Source organism: Chiloscyllium punctatum, chromosome 15 (genome assembly GCF_047496795.1).
Source record: "Chiloscyllium punctatum isolate Juve2018m chromosome 15, sChiPun1.3, whole genome shotgun sequence".
Taxonomy (NCBI): Eukaryota; Metazoa; Chordata; class Chondrichthyes; order Orectolobiformes; family Hemiscylliidae; genus Chiloscyllium; species Chiloscyllium punctatum.
Genome location: NC_092753.1, coordinates 53,756,876 through 53,771,498, shown reverse-complemented (window position 1 = coordinate 53,771,498; position 14,623 = coordinate 53,756,876). Strand labels below are relative to the sequence as shown.

Below are 14,623 nucleotides of genomic sequence, written 5' to 3'. Positions count from 1 at the left end.
TGTGTGAGAGAGAGAGAGCAGGTGTGTGTGTGTGAGAGAGAGAGAGCAGGTGTGTGTGTGAGAGAGAGAGAGCAGGTGTGTGTGTGAGAGAGAGAGAGCAGGTGTGTGTGTGAGAGAGAGAGAGCAGGTGTGTGTGTGAGAGAGAGAGAGCAGGTGTGTGTGTGAGAGAGAGAGAGCAGGTGTGTGTGTGAGAGAGAGAGCAGGTGCGTGTGTGAGAGAGAGAGAGAGCAGGTGCGTGTGTGAGAGAGAGAGAGAGAGCAGGTGCGTGTGTGAGAGAGAGAGAGAGCAGGTGCGTGTGTGAGAGAGAGAGAGAGCAGGTGCGTGTGAGAGAGAGAGAGAGCAGGTGCGTGTGAGAGAGAGAGAGAGCAGGTGCGTGTGAGAGAGAGAGAGCAGGTGCGTGTGAGAGAGAGAGAGCAGGTGCGTGTGAGAGAGAGAGAGCAGGTGCGTGTGTGAGAGAGAGAGCGCAGATGCGTGTGTGAGAGAGAGAGCGCAGATGCGTCTGTGAGAGAGATGCAGGTGTGTGAGACAGAGTAGGTGCGTGTGTGAGAGAAAGAGAGCAGGTGCCTGTTTGAGTGAGAGAGAGCAAGCGCATGTGTGAGAGGGAGCAGGTGCATGTGTGAGAGAGACAGTGCAGGTGCGTGTGTGTGAGAGAGAGAGAGAGCAGGTGCCTGTGTGAGAGAGAGAGAGAGCAGGTGCCTGTGTGAGAGAGACAGAGCAGGCGTGTGAGAGAGAGAGAGAGAGCAGGCGGATGAGACAGCAGACGCGTGTGTGAGAGAGAGGGAGAGCAGGTGCGCTTGTGTGAGAGAGGGAGCAGTTGCGTGTGTGAGAGAGGGAGCAGTTGTGTGTGCGAGAGAGAGAGAGAGCAGTTGCGTGTGTGTGAGAGAGAGAGCAGGTGTGTGTGTGAGAGAGAGAGCAGGTGTGTGTGTGAGAGAGAGAGCAGGTGTGTGTGTGAGAGAGAGAGCAGGTGTGTGTGTGTGAGAGAGAGAGCAGGTGTGTGTGTGTGAGAGAGAGAGCAGGTGTGTGTGTGAGAGAGAGAGCAGGTGTGTGTGTGAGAGAGAGAGCAGGTGTGTGTGTGAGAGAGAGAGCAGGTGTGTGTGTGAGAGAGAGAGCAGGTGTGTGTGTGAGAGAGAGAGAGAGAGAGAGCAGGTGCGTGTGAGAGAGAGAGAGAGAGAGAGAGAGAGCAGGTGCGTGTGTGAGAGAGAGAGAGCAGGTGCGTGTGTGAGAGAGAGAGCAGGTGCGTGTGTGAGAGAGAGAGCAGGTGCGTGTGTGAGAGAGAGAGCAGGTGCGTGTGTGAGAGAGAGAGCAGGTGCGTGTGTGAGATGGGGAGCAGGTGCGTGAGGGGGAGCAGGTGCGTGTGTGAGAGAGAGAGAGCAGGTGCCTGTGTGAGAGAGAGAGAGAGCAGGTGCCTGTGTGAGAGAGAGAGAGCAGGTGCCTGTGTGTGAGAGAGAGAGAGCAGGTGCCTGTGTGTGAGAGAGAGAGAGCAGGTGCGTGTGTGTGAGAGAGAGAGAGCAGGTGCGTGTGTGTGAGAGAGAGAGAGCAGGTGCGTGTGTGAGAGAGAGAGAGAGCAGGTGCGTGTGTGAGAGAGAGAGAGAGCAGGTGCGTGTGTGAGAGAGAGAGCAGGTGCTTTGTGAGAGAGGGAGAGCAGGTGTGTGTGTGAAAGAGAGAGCAGGTGCGTTTGTGAGAGAGAGAGAGCAGGCGCGTGTGTGAGAGAGACAGTGCAGGTGCGTGTGTGTGAGAGAGAGAGAGAGCAGGTGCCTGTGTGTGAGAGAAAGAGAGCAGGTGCCTGTGTGAGAGAGACTGAGCAGGCGTGTGAGAGAGAGAGAGAGCAGGCGCATGAGACAGCAGACGCGTGTGTGAGAGAGAGGGAGAGCAGGTGCGCGTGTGTGAGAGAGGGAGCAGTTGCGTGTGTGAGAGAGGGAGCAGTTGCGTGTGTGAGAGAGAGAGCAGGTGTGTGTGTGAGAGAGAGAGCAGGTGTGTGTGTGAGAGAGAGAGCAGGTGTGTGTGTGAGAGAGAGAGAGAGAGAGAGCAGGTGCGTGTGAGAGAGAGAGAGAGAGAGCAGGTGCGTGTGAGAGAGAGAGAGAGAGAGCAGGTGCGTGTGTGAGAGAGAGAGCAGGTGCGTGTGTGAGAGAGAGAGCAGGTGCGTGTGTGAGAGAGAGAGCAGGTGCGTGTGTGAGAGAGAGAGCAGGTGCGTGTGTGAGAGAGAGAGCAGGTGCGTGTGTGAGAGAGAGAGCAGGTGCGTGTGTGAGAGAGAGAGCAGGTGCGTGTGTGAGAGAGAGAGCAGGTGCGTGTGTGAGAGAGAGAGCAGGTGCGTGTGTGAGAGAGAGAGCAGGTGCGTGTGTGAGAGAGAGAGAGAGAGCAGGTGCGTGTGAGAGAGAGAGAGAGCAGGTGCGTGTGTGTGAGAGAGAGAGAGCAGGTGCGTGTGTGTGAGAGAGAGAGAGCAGGTGCGTGTGTGTGAGAGAGAGAGAGAGCAGGTGCGTGTGTGTGAGAGAGAGAGAGCAGGTGCGTGTGTGTGAGAGAGAGAGAGCAGGTGCGTGTGAGTGAGAGAGAGAGAGCAGGTTAGTGTGTGTGAGAGAGAGAGAGAGCAGGTGCCTGTGTGTGAGTGAGAGAGAGCAGGTGCCTGTGTGAGTGAGAGAGAGCAGGTGCCTGTGTGAGTGAGAGAGAGCAGGTGCCTGTGTGAGTGAGAGAGAGCAGGTGCCTGTGTGAGTGAGAGAGAGCAGGCACGTGAGACAGCAGACGCGTGTGAGAGAGAGAGAGAGTAGGTGTGTATGTGTGTGTCAGAGAGGGAGAGCAGGTGCGCGTGTGTGAGATGGGGAGCAGGTGCGTGAGGGGGAGCAGGTGCGTGTGTGAGAGAGAGAGAGAGCAGGTGCCTGTGTGAGAGAGAGAGAGAGCAGGTGCCTGTGTGAGAGAGAGAGAGCAGGTGCCTGTGTGTGAGAGAGAGAGAGCAGGTGCCTGTGTGTGAGAGAGAGAGAGCAGGTGCGTGTGTGTGAGAGAGAGAGAGCAGGTGCGTGTGTGAGAGAGAGAGAGAGCAGGTGCGTGTGTGTGAGAGAGAGAGAGCAGGTGCGTGTGTGTGAGAGAGAGAGAGCAGGTGCGTGTGTGAGAGAGAGAGAGCAGGTGCGTGTGTGAGAGAGAGAGCAGGTGCTTTGTGAGAGAGGGAGAGCAGGTGCGTGTGAGAGAGAGAGAGCAGGTGCGTGTGAGAGAGAGAGCAGGTGCGTGTGTGTGAGAGAGAGAGCTGGTGCATGTGAGAGAGAGACAGAGCAGGTGCGTCTGTGTGAGACAGAGAGAGCAGGTGCCTGTGTGAGAGAGAGAGAGCAGGTGCGTGTGTGAGAGAGAGAGCAGGTGCGTGTGTGTGAGAGAGAGCAGGTGCGTGTGTGAGAGAGAGCAGGTGCGTGTGTGAGAGAGAGCAGGTGCGTGTGTGAGAGAGAGCAGGTGCGTGTGTGAGAGAAAGAGAGAGAGAGAGCAGGTGCGTGTGTGAGAGAAAGAGAGAGAGAGAGCAGGTGCGTGTGTGAGAGAAAGAGAGAGAGAGAGAGCAGGTGCGTGTGTGAGAGAGAGAGAGCAGGTGCGTGTGTGTGAGAGAGAGAGAGCAGGTGCGTGTGTGAGAGCGGGTGCGTGTGAGAGAGAGAGCAGATGCATGTGTGGGAGGGTGTAGGTGCGTGTGCGAGAGAGAGAGAGCAGGTGCCTGTGTGAGAGAGAGAGAGAGCAGGTGCGTGTGTGTGAGAGAGAGAGAGCAGGCGCTTGTGTAGGAAGAGAGAGCAGGTGCATGTTTGAGAGAGAGAGAGAGAGAGCAGGTGCGTGTGTGAGAGAGAGAGAGAGAGCAGGTGCGTGTGTGAGAGAGAGAGAGAGAGCAGATGCTTGTGTGAGAGGGTGTAGGTGTGTGTGTGAGAGAGAGAGCAGGTGTGTGTGTGAGAGAGAGAGCAGGTGTGTGTGTGAGAGAGAGAGCAGGTGTGTGTGTGTGAGAGAGAGAGCAGGTGTGTGTGTGAGAGAGAGAGAGCAGGTGTGTGTGTGAGAGAGAGAGAGCAGGTGTGTGTGTGAGAGAGAGAGCAGGTGCGTGTGTGAGAGAGAGAGAGAGCAGGTGCGTGTGAGAGAGAGAGAGAGCAGGTGCGTGTGTGAGAGAGAGAGAGAGAGCAGGTGCGTGTGAGAGAGAGAGAGAGCAGGTGCGTGTGAGAGAGAGAGAGCAGGTGCGTGTGAGAGAGAGAGAGCAGGTGCGTGTGAGAGAGAGAGAGCAGGTGCGTGTGAGAGAGAGAGAGCAGGTGCGTGTGAGAGAGAGAGAGCAGGTGCGTGTGTGAGAGAGAGAGAGAGAGCAGGTGCCTGTGTGTGAGAGAAAGAGAGCAGGTGCCTGTGTGAGAGAGACTGAGCAGGCGTGTGAGAGAGAGAGAGAGCAGGCGCATGAGACAGCAGACGCGTGTGTGAGAGAGAGGGAGAGCAGGTGCGCGTGTGTGAGAGAGGGAGCAGTTGCGTGTGTGAGAGAGGGAGCAGTTGCGTGTGTGTGTGTGAGAGAGAGAGCAGGTGTGTGTGTGAGAGAGAGAGCAGGTGTGTGTGTGAGAGAGAGAGCTGGTGTGTGTGTGTGAGAGAGAGAGAGCAGGTGTGTGTGAGAGAGAGCAGGTGCGTGTGTGAGAAAGAGAGAGCAGGTGCGTGTGTGAGAGAGAGAGAGCAGGTGCGTGTGTGAGAGAGAGCAGGTGCGTGTGAGAGAGAGAGAGCAGGTGCGTGTGTGAGAGAGAGAGCAGGTGCGTGTGTGAGAGAGAGAGCTGGTGCATGTGTGAGAGAGAGAGAGAGCAGGTGCCTGTGTGAGAGAGAGAGAGCAGGCGCGTGTGTGAGAGAGAGAGAGCAGGTGCTTGTGTGAGAGAGAGAGAGCAAGCACATGTGTGAGAGAGAGAGAGCAGGTGCGTGTGAGAGAGAAAGAGCAGGTCCGCGTGTGTGAGAGAGAGAGCAGGTGCGTGTGAGAGAGAGGGAGAGCAGGTGCGTGTGTGAGAGAGGGAGCAGTTGCGTGTGTGAGAGAGGGAGCAGTTGCGTGTGTGTGTGTGAGAGAGACAGCAGGTGTGTGTGTGAGAGAGAGAGCTGGTGTGTGTGTGAGAGAGAGAGCTGGTGTGTGTGTGTGAGAGAGAGAGAGCAGGTGTGTGTGAGAGAGAGCAGGTGCGTGTGTGAGAAAGAGAGAGCAGGTGCGTGTGTGAGAGAGAGAGAGCAGGTGCGTGTGTGAGAGAGAGCAGGTGCGTGTGAGAGAGAGAGAGCAGGTGCGTGTGTGAGAGAGAGAGCAGGTGCGTGTGTGAGAGAGAGAGCTGGTGCATGTGTGAGAGAGAGAGAGAGCAGGTGCCTGTGTGAGAGAGAGAGAGCAGGCGCGTGTGTGAGAGAGAGAGAGCAGGCGCGTGTGTGAGAGAGAGAGAGCAGGCGCTTGTGTGAGAGAGAGAGAGCAGGCGCTTGTGTGAGAGAGAGAGAGCAGGTGCGTGTGAGAGAGAGAGAGCAGGTGCGTGTGTGAGAGAGAGAGCAGGTGCGTGTGTGAGAGAGAGAGCAGGTGCGTGTGTGAGAGAGAGAGCAGGTGCGTGTGTGAGAGAGAGAGAGCAGGTGCGTGTGTGAGAGAGAGCAGGTGGTGTGAAAGAGAGAGAGAGTAGGTGCGTGTGAGAGAGAGAGAGAGCAGGTGCGTGTGAGAGAGAGAGAGAGAGCAGGTGCGTATGAGAGAGAGAGAGCAGATGCGTTTGTGAGAGAGAGTAAGCAGGTGCGTGTGTGAGAGAGAGAGCAGGTGCTTTGTGAGAGAGGGAGAGCAGGCGCGTGTGTGAGAGGGAGAGCAGGCGCGTGTGTGAGAGAGAGAGAGCAGGTGCGTGTGAGAGAGAGAGAGCAGGTGCGTGTGTGTGAGAGAGAGAGCAGGTGCGTGTATAAGAGAGAGAGCAGGTGCGTGTGTGTGAGAGAGAGAGCTGGTGCATGTGAGAGAGAGAGAGAGCAGGTGCCTGTGTGAGAGAGAGAGAGCAGGTGCGTGTGTGAGAGAGAGAGCAGGTGCGTGTGTGAGAGAGAGCAGGTGCGTGTGTGAGAGAGAGCAGGTGGTGTGAAAGAGACAGAGAGTAGGTGCGTGTGAGAGAGAGAGAGAGCAGGTGCGTGTGAGAGTGAGAGAGAGAGTAGATGCGTATGAGAGAGAGAGAGCAGATGCGTTTGTGAGAGAGAGTAAGCAGGTGCGTGTGTGAGAGAGAGAGAGCAGGTGCTTTGTGAGAGAGGGAGAGCAGGCGCGTGTGTGAGAGAGAGAGAGCAGGTGCGTGTGAGAGAGAGAGAGCAGGTGCGTGTGAGAGAGAGAGAGCAGGTGCGTGTAAGAGAGAGAGCAAGTGCGTGTGTGTAAGAGAGAGAGCTGGTGCATGTGAGAGAGAGACAGAGCAGGTGCGTCTGTGTGAGAGAGAGAGAGCAGGTGCCTGTGTGAGAGAGAGAGAGCAGGTGCCTGTGTGAGAGAGAGAGAGCAGGTGCCTGTGTAAGTGAGAGAGAGCAGGTGCGTGTGTGTGAGAGAAAGAGCAGGCGTGTGAGAGTGAGAGAGCAGGCGCGTGAGACAGCAGACGCGTGTGTGTGTGAGAGAGAGCAGACGCGTGTGTGTGAGAGAGAGCAGGTGTGTGTGTGTGAGAGAGAGAGAGCAGGTGCGGTGTGAGAGAGAGAGAGAGCAGGTGCGGTGTGAGAGAGAGAGAGCAGGTGCGTGTGTGAGAGAGAGCAGGTGCATGTGTGAGAGCGAGAGCGGGTGCGTGTGAGAGAGAGAGCAGATGCATGTGTGGGAGGGTGTAGGTGCGTGTGCGAGAGAGAGAGAGCAGGTGCCTGTGTGAGAGAGAGAGAGCAGGTGCGTGTGTGTGAGAGAGAGAGAGCAGGCGCTTGTGTAGGAAGAGAGAGCAGGTGCATGTTTGAGAGAGTAAGCAGGTGCGTGTGTGAGAGAGAGAGAGAGAGAGCAGGTGCGTGTGTGAGAGAGAGAGAGAGCAGATGCTTGTGTGAGAGGGTGTAGGTGTGTGTGTGTGAGAGAGAGAGCAGGTGTGTGTGTGAGAGAGAGAGCAGGTGTGTGTGTGAGAGAGAGAGCAGGTGTGTGTGTGAGAGAGAGAGCAGGTGTGTGTGTGAGAGAGAGAGCAGGTGTGTGTGTGAGAGAGAGAGCAGGTGTGTGTGTGAGAGAGAGAGCAGGTGTGTGTGTGAGAGAGAGAGAGCAGGTGTGTGAGAGAGAGAGAGCAGGTGTGTGAGAGAGAGAGAGCAGGTGTGTGTGTGAGAGAGAGAGAGCAGGTGTGTGTGTGAGAGAGAGAGAGCAGGTGTGTGTGTGAGAGAGAGAGAGCAGGTGTGTGTGTGAGAGAGAGAGAGCAGGTGTGTGTGTGAGAGAGAGAGAGCAGGTGTGTGTGTGAGAGAGAGAGCAGGTGTGTGAGAGAGAGAGAGAGCAGGTGCGTGTGTGAGAGAGAGAGAGAGCAGGTGCGTGTGTGAGAGAGAGAGAGAGAGCAGGTGCGTGTGTGAGAGAGAGAGAGAGCAGGTGCGTGTGTGAGAGAGAGAGAGAGCAGGTGCGTGTGAGAGAGAGAGAGCAGGTGCGTGTGAGAGAGAGAGAGCAGGTGCGTGTGAGAGAGAGAGAGCAGGTGCGTGTGAGAGAGAGAGAGAGAGCAGATGCTTGTGTGAGAGGGTGTAGGTGTGTGTGTGTGAGAGAGAGAGCAGGTGTGTGTGTGAGAGAGAGAGCAGGTGTGTGTGTGAGAGAGAGAGCAGGTGTGTGTGTGAGAGGGAGAGCAGGTGTGTGTGTGAGAGGGAGAGCAGGTGTGTGTGTGAGAGAGAGAGCAGGTGTGTGTGTGAGAGAGAGAGCAGGTGTGTGTGTGAGAGAGAGAGCAGGTGTGTGTGTGAGTGAGAGAGAGCAGGTGTGTGTGTGAGAGAGAGAGAGCAGGTGTGTGAGAGAGAGAGAGCAGGTGTGTGAGAGAGAGAGAGCAGGTGTGTGAGAGAGAGAGAGCAGGTGTGTGTGTGAGAGAGAGAGAGCAGGTGTGTGTGTGAGAGAGAGAGAGCAGGTGTGTGTGTGAGAGAGAGAGAGCAGGTGTGTGTGTGAGAGAGAGAGAGCAGGTGTGTGTGAGAGAGAGAGAGCAGGTGCGTGTGAGAGAGAGAGAGCAGATGCGTCTGTGAGAGAGAGAGAGCAGATGCGTCTGTGAGAGAGAGAGCAGATGCGTGTGTGAGAGAGAGAGAGCGCAGTTGCGTCTGTGAGAGAGATGCAGGTGTGTGAGACAGAGTAGGTGCGTGTGTGAGAGAAAGAGAGCAGGTGCCTGTTTGAGAGAGAGCAAGCGCATGTGTGAGAGGGAGTAGGTGCGTGTGTGAGAGAGAGCAGGTGCATGTGTGAGAGAGACAGTGCAGGTGCGTGTGTGTGAGAGAGAGAGAGAGCAGGTGCGTGTGTGAGAGAGAGAGAGAGCAGGTGCCTGTGTGAGAGAGAGAGAGAGCAGGTGCTTGTGTGTGAGAGAAAGAGAGCAGGTGCCCGTGTGAGAGAGACAGAGCAGGCGTGTGAGAGAGAGAGAGAGAGCAGGCGCATGAGACAGCAGACGCGTGTGTGAGAGAGAGGGAGAGCAGGTGCGCTTGTGTGAGAGAGGGAGCAGTTGCATGTGTGAGAGAGAGAGCAGGTGCGTGTGTGAGAGATGAGAGCAGGTGCGTGTGTGAGAGAGAGAGCAGGTGCGTGTGTGAGAGAGAGAGCAGGTGCGTGTGTGAGAGAGAGAGCAGGTGCGTGTGTGTGAGAGAGAGCAGGTGCGTGTGTGAGAGAGAGAGCAGGTGCGTGTGTGAGAGAGAGAGCAGGTGCGTGTGTGAGAGAGAGAGCAGGTGCGTGTGAGAGAGAGAGAGCAGGTGCGTGTGTGAGAGAGAGAGAGCAGGTGCGTGTGTGAGAGAGAGAGAGCAGGTGCGTGTGTGAGAGAGAGAGAGCAGGTGCGTGTGTGAGAGAGAGAGAGCAGGTGCGTGTGTGAGAGAGAGAGCAGGTGCGTGTGTGAGAGAGAGAGAGCAGGTGCGTGTGTGAGAGAGAGAGCAGGTGCGTGTGTGAGAGAGAGAGAGCAGGTGCGTGTGTGAGAGAGAGAGAGCAGGTGCGTGTGTGAGAGAGAGAGAGCAGGTGCGTGTGTGAGAGAGAGAGAGCAGGTGCGTGTGTGAGAGAGAGAGAGCAGGTGCGTGTGTGAGAGAGAGAGAGCAGGTGCGTGTGTGAGAGAGAGAGAGCAGGTGCGTGTGTGAGAGAGAGAGAGCAGGTGCGTGTGTGAGAGAGAGAGAGCAGGTGCGTGTGTGTGAGAGAGAGAGAGCAGGTGCGTGTGTGTGAGAGAGAGAGAGCAGGTGCGTGTGTGTGAGAGAGAGCAGGTGCGTGTGTGTGAGAGAGAGAGCAGGTGCGTGTGTGTGAGAGAGAGAGAGCAGGTGCGTGTGTGTGAGAGAGAGAGCAGGTGCGTGTGTGTGAGAGAGAGAGCAGGTGCGTGTGTGTGTGAGAGTGAGAGAGCAGGTGCGTGTGTGTGTGAGAGAGAGAGCAGGTGCGTGTGTGTGAGAGAGAGAGAGCAGGTGCGTGTGTGTGAGAGAGAGAGAGCAGGTGCGTGTGTGTGAGAGAGAGAGAGCAGGTGCGTGTGTGTGAGAGAGAGAGAGCAGGTGCGTGTGTGTGAGAGAGAGAGAGCAGGTGCGTGTGTGTGTGAGAGAGAGAGAGCAGGTGCGTGTGTGTGTGAGAGAGAGAGAGCAGGTGCGTGTGTGAGAGAGAGAGAGCAGGTGCGTGTGTGAGAGAGAGAGAGCAGGTGCGTGTGTGAGAGAGAGAGAGCAGGTGCGTGTGTGAGAGAGAGAGAGCAGGTGCGTGTGTGAGAGAGAGAGAGCAGGTGCGTGTGTGAGAGAGAGAGAGCAGGTGCGTGTGTGAGAGAGAGAGAGCAGGTGCGTGTGAGAGAGAGAGAGAGCAGGTGCGTGTGTGAGAGAGAGAGAGCAGGTGCGTGTGTGAGAGAGAGAGAGCAGGTGCGTGTGTGAGAGAGAGAGAGCAGGTGCGTGTGTGAGAGAGAGAGAGCAGGTGCGTGTGTGAGAGAGAGAGAGCAGGTGCGTGTGTGAGAGAGAGAGAGCAGGTGCGTGTGTGAGAGAGAGAGAGCAGGTGCGTGTGTGAGAGAGAGAGAGCAGGTGCGTGTGTGAGAGAGAGAGAGCAGGTGCGTGTGTGAGAGAGAGAGAGCAGGTGCGTGTGTGAGAGAGAGAGAGCAGGTGCGTGTGTGAGAGAGAGAGCAGGTACGTGTGTGAGAGAGAGAGAGAGCAGGTGCGTGTGTGAGAGAGAGAGCAGGCGCTTGTGTGAGAGAGAGCAGGCGCTTGTGTGAGAGAGAGTAGGTGCGTGTGACAGAGAGAGAGCAGGTGCATGTGTGAGGGAGTGAGTAGGTGCGTGTGTGAGAGAGAGAGAGAGAGAGAGCAGTTGCCTGTGTGAGAGAGAGAGAGAGCAGGTGCCTGTGTGAGAGAGAGAGAGAGCAGGTGCCTGTGTGAGAGAGAGAGCAGGTGCCTGTGTGAGAGAGAGAGCAGGTGCGTGTGTGAGAGAGAGAGCAGGTGTGTGTGTGAGAGAGAGAGCAGGTGTGTGTGTGAGAGAGAGAGAGCAGGTGTGTGTGTGTGAGAGAGAGAGAGAGAGCAGGTGCGTGTGTGAGAGAGAGAGAGCAGGTGCGTGTGTGAGAGAGAGAGAGCAGGTGCGTGTGTGAGAGAGAGAGAGCAGGTGCGTGTGTGAGAGAGAGAGAGCAGGTGCGTGTGTGTGAGAGAGAGAGAGCAGGTGCGTGTGTGAGAGAGAGAGAGCAGGTGCGTGTGTGTGAGAGAGAGAGCGGGTGCGTGTGTGTGAGAGAGAGAGAGCAGGTGCGTGTGTGTGAGAGAGAGAGCAGGTGCGTGTGTGTGAGAGAGAGAGAGCAGGTGCGTGTGTGTGAGAGAGAGAGAGCAGGTGCGTGTGTGTGAGAGAGAGAGAGCAGGTGCGTGTGTGTGAGAGAGAGAGAGCAGGTGCGTGTGTGTGAGAGAGAGAGAGCAGGTGCGTGTGTGTGAGAGAGAGAGCAGGTGCGTGTGTGTGAGAGAGAGAGAGCAGGTGCGTGTGTGTGAGAGAGAGAGAGCAGGTGCGTGTGTGTGAGAGAGAGAGAGCAGGTGCGTGTGTGAGAGAGAGAGCAGGTGCGTGTGTGAGAGAGAGAGAGCAGGTGCGTGTGAGAGAGAGAGAGAGCAGGTGCGTGTGTGAGAGAGAGAGAGCAGGCGCTTGTGTGAGAGAGAGTAGGTGCGTGTGACAGAGAGAGAGCAGGTGCATGTGTGAGGGAGTGAGTAGGTGCGTGTGTGAGAGAGAGAGAGCGCTGTTGCGTGTGTGAGAGAGAGAGCAGTTGCGTGTGTGAGAGAGAGAGAGAGCAGTTGCCTGTGTGAGAGAGAGAGAGAGCAGGTGCCTGTGTGAGAGAGAAAGAGAGCAGGTGCCTGTGTTTGAGAGGGAGAGAGCAGGTGTGTGTGTGTGTGTCAGAGAGGGAGAGCAGGTGCGCGTGTGTGAGAGACGGAGCCGGTGCATGTGTGAGATGGAGAGCAGGCGCTTGTGTGTGAGAGAGAGCAGGCGCTTGTGTGTGAGAGAGAGAGCAGGTGCGTGTGAGAGAGAGAGAGCAGGTGCCTGTGTGAGAGAGAGAGAGCAGGTGCCTGTGTGTGAGAGAGAGAGAGCAGGTGCCTGTGTAAGTGAGAGAGAGCAGGTGCGTGTGTGTGAGAGAAAGAGCAGGCGTGTGAGAGTGAGAGAGCAGGCGCGTGAGACAGCAGACGCGTGTGTGTGAGAGAGAGAGAGAGAGCAGGTGTGTGTTTGTGTGAGAGAGAGGGAGAGCAGATGCGCGTGTGTGAGAGAGAGAGAGAGCAGGTGCGTGTGTGTGAGAGAGAGAGCAGGTGCGTGTGTGTGAGAGAGAGAGAGCAGGTGCGGTGTGAGAGAGAGAGAGCAGGTGCGGTGTGAGAGAGAGAGAGCAGGTGCGTGTGTGAGAGAGAGCAGGTGCATGTGTGAGAGCGAGAGCGGGTGCGTGTGAGAGAGAGAGCAGATGCATGTGTGGGAGGGTGTAGGTGCGTGTGCGAGAGAGAGAGAGCAGGTGCCTGTGTGAGAGAGAGAGAGCAGGTGCGTGTGTGTGAGAGAGAGAGAGCAGGCGCTTGTGTAGGAAGAGAGAGCAGGTGCATGTTTGAGAGAGTAAGCAGGTGCGTGTGTGAGAGAGAGAGAGAGAGAGCAGGTGCATGTGTGAGAGAGAGAGAGAGCAGATGCTTGTGTGAGAGGGTGTAGGTGTGTGTGTGTGAGAGAGAGAGCAGGTGTGTGTGTGAGAGAGAGAGAGCAGGTGTGTGTGTGAGAGAGAGAGAGCAGGTGTGTGTGTGAGAGAGAGAGCAGGTGCGTGTGTGAGAGAGAGAGCAGGTGCGTGTGTGAGAGAGAGAGCAGGTGCGTGTGTGAGAGAGAGAGAGCAGGAGCGTGTGTGAGAGAGAGAGCAGGAGCGTGTGTGAGAGAGAGAGAGCAGGTGCGTGTGTGAGAGAGAGAGAGCAGGTGCGTGTGTGAGAGAGAGAGAGCAGGTGCGTGTGTGAGAGAGAGAGAGCAGGTGCGTGTGTGAGAGAGAGAGAGCAGGTGCGTGTGTGAGAGAGAGAGAGCAGGTGCGTGTGTGAGAGAGAGAGAGCAGGTGCGTGTGTGAGAGAGAGAGAGCAGGTGCGTGTGTGAGAGAGAGAGAGCAGGTGCGTGTGTGAGAGAGAGAGAGCAGGTGCGTGTGTGAGAGAGAGAGAGCAGGTGCGTGTGTGAGAGAGAGAGAGCAGGTGCGTGTGTGAGAGAGAGAGAGCAGGTGCGTGTGTGAGAGAGAGAGAGCAGGTGCGTGTGTGAGAGAGAGAGAGCAGGTGCGTGTGTGAGAGAGAGAGAGCAGGTGCGTGTGTGAGAGAGAGAGAGCGCAGTTGCGTGTGTGACAGTAGGTGCGTGTGTGAGCGAGAGAGCAGGTGCGTGTGTGAGCGAGAGAGAGAGCAGGTGCGTGTGTGAGCGAGAGAGAGAGCAGGTGCGTGTGTGAGCGAGAGAGAGAGCAGGTGCGTGTGTGAGAGAGAGAGAGAGCAGGTGCGTGTGTGAGAGAGAGAGAGAGCAGGTGCGTGTGAGAGAGAGAGAGAGCAGGTGCGTGTGAGAGAGAGAGAGAGCAGGTGCGTGTGAGAGAGCGAGAGAGCAGGTGCGTGTGAGAGAGCGAGAGAGCAGGTGCGTGTGAGAGAGCGAGAGAGCAGATGCGTGTGAGAGAGCGAGAGAGCAGATGCGTGTGAGAGAGCGAGAGAGCAGATGCGTGTGAGAGAGCGAGAGAGCAGATGCGTGTGAGAGAGCGAGAGAGCAGATGCGTGTGAGAGAGCGAGAGAGCAGATGCGTCTGTGAGACCGAGAGAGCAGGTGTGTGTGTGAGAGAGAGAGCAGGTGCGTGTGTGAGAGAGAGAGAGCAGGTGCGTGTGTGAGAGAGAGAGCAGGTGCGTGTGTGAGCGAGAGAGAGAGCAGGTGCGTGTGTGAGAGAGAGAGAGCAGGTGCGTGTGTGAGAGAGAGAGAGCAGGTGCGTGTGTGAGAGAGAGAGAGCAGATGCGTCTGTGAGAGAGAGAGCAGATGCGTGTGTGAGAGAGAGAGAGCGCAGTTGCGTGTGTGACAGTAGGTGCGTGTGTGAGCGAGAGAGCAGGTGCGTGTGTGAGCGAGAGAGAGAGCAGGTGCGTGTGTGAGCGAGAGAGAGAGCAGGTGCGTGTGTGAGAGAGAGAGAGAGCAGGTGCGTGTGTGAGAGAGAGAGCAGGTGCGTGTGTGAGAGAGAGAGCAGGTGCGTGTGTGAGAGAGAGAGCAGGTGTGTGTGTGAGAGAGAGAGCAGGTGTGTGTGTGAGAGAGCAGGTGCGTGTGTGAGCGAGAGAGAGAGCAGGTGCGTGTGTGTGAGAGAGAGAGAGCAGGTGCGTGTGTGAGAGAGAGAGAGCAGGTGCGTGTGTGAGAGAGAGAGCAGATGCGTCTGTGAGAGAGAGAGCAGATGCGTGTGTGAGAGAGAGAGAGCGCAGTTGCGTGTGTGACAGTAGGTGCGTGTGTGAGCGAGAGAGCAGGTGCGTGTGTGAGCGAGAGAGAGAGCAGGTGCGTGTGTGAGCGAGAGAGAGAGCAGGTGCGTGTGTGAGAGAGAGAGAGAGCAGGTGCGTGTGTGAGAGAGAGAGAGAGCAGGTGCGTGTGAGAGAGAGAGAGAGCAGGTGCGTGTGAGAGAGAGAGAGAGCAGGTGCGTGTGAGAGAGCGAGAGAGCAGGTGCGTGTGAGAGAGAGAGAGAGCAGGTGCGTGTGAGAGAGAGAGAGAGCAGGTGCGTGTGAGAGAGCGAGAGAGCAGGTGCGTGTGAGAGAGCGAGAGAGCAGGTGCGTGTGAGAGAGCGAGAGAGCAGATGCGTGTGAGAGAGCGAGAGAGCAGATGCGTGTGTGAGAGCGAGAGAGCAGATGCGTGTGTGAGAGCGAGAGAGCAGATGCGTCTGTGAGAGCGAGAGAGCAGATGCGTCTGTGAGAGCGAGAGAGCAGATGCGTCTGTGAGAGCGAGAGAGCAGATGCGTCTGTGAGAGCGAGAGAGCAGATGCGTCTGTGAGAGCGAGAGAGCAGATGCGTCTGTGAGAGAGAGAGAGCAGATGCGTCTGTGAGAGAGAGAGAGCAGATGCGTCTGTGAGAGAGAGAGAGCAGATGCGTCTGTGAGAGAGAGAGAGCAGATGCGTCTGTGAGAGAGAGAGAGCAGATGCGTCTGT

At 56.9% G+C, this 14,623-nt stretch overlaps 1 protein-coding gene across 9 annotated transcripts in view; it reads left to right on the top strand.

The window, feature by feature from the left end:
- The window catches only part of caska (calcium/calmodulin-dependent serine protein kinase a), a 746,802-nt gene that overhangs the window by 481,912 nt on the left and 250,267 nt on the right, over window positions 1-14,623 (top strand). The gene's annotated exons all lie outside the window — the stretch shown is intronic.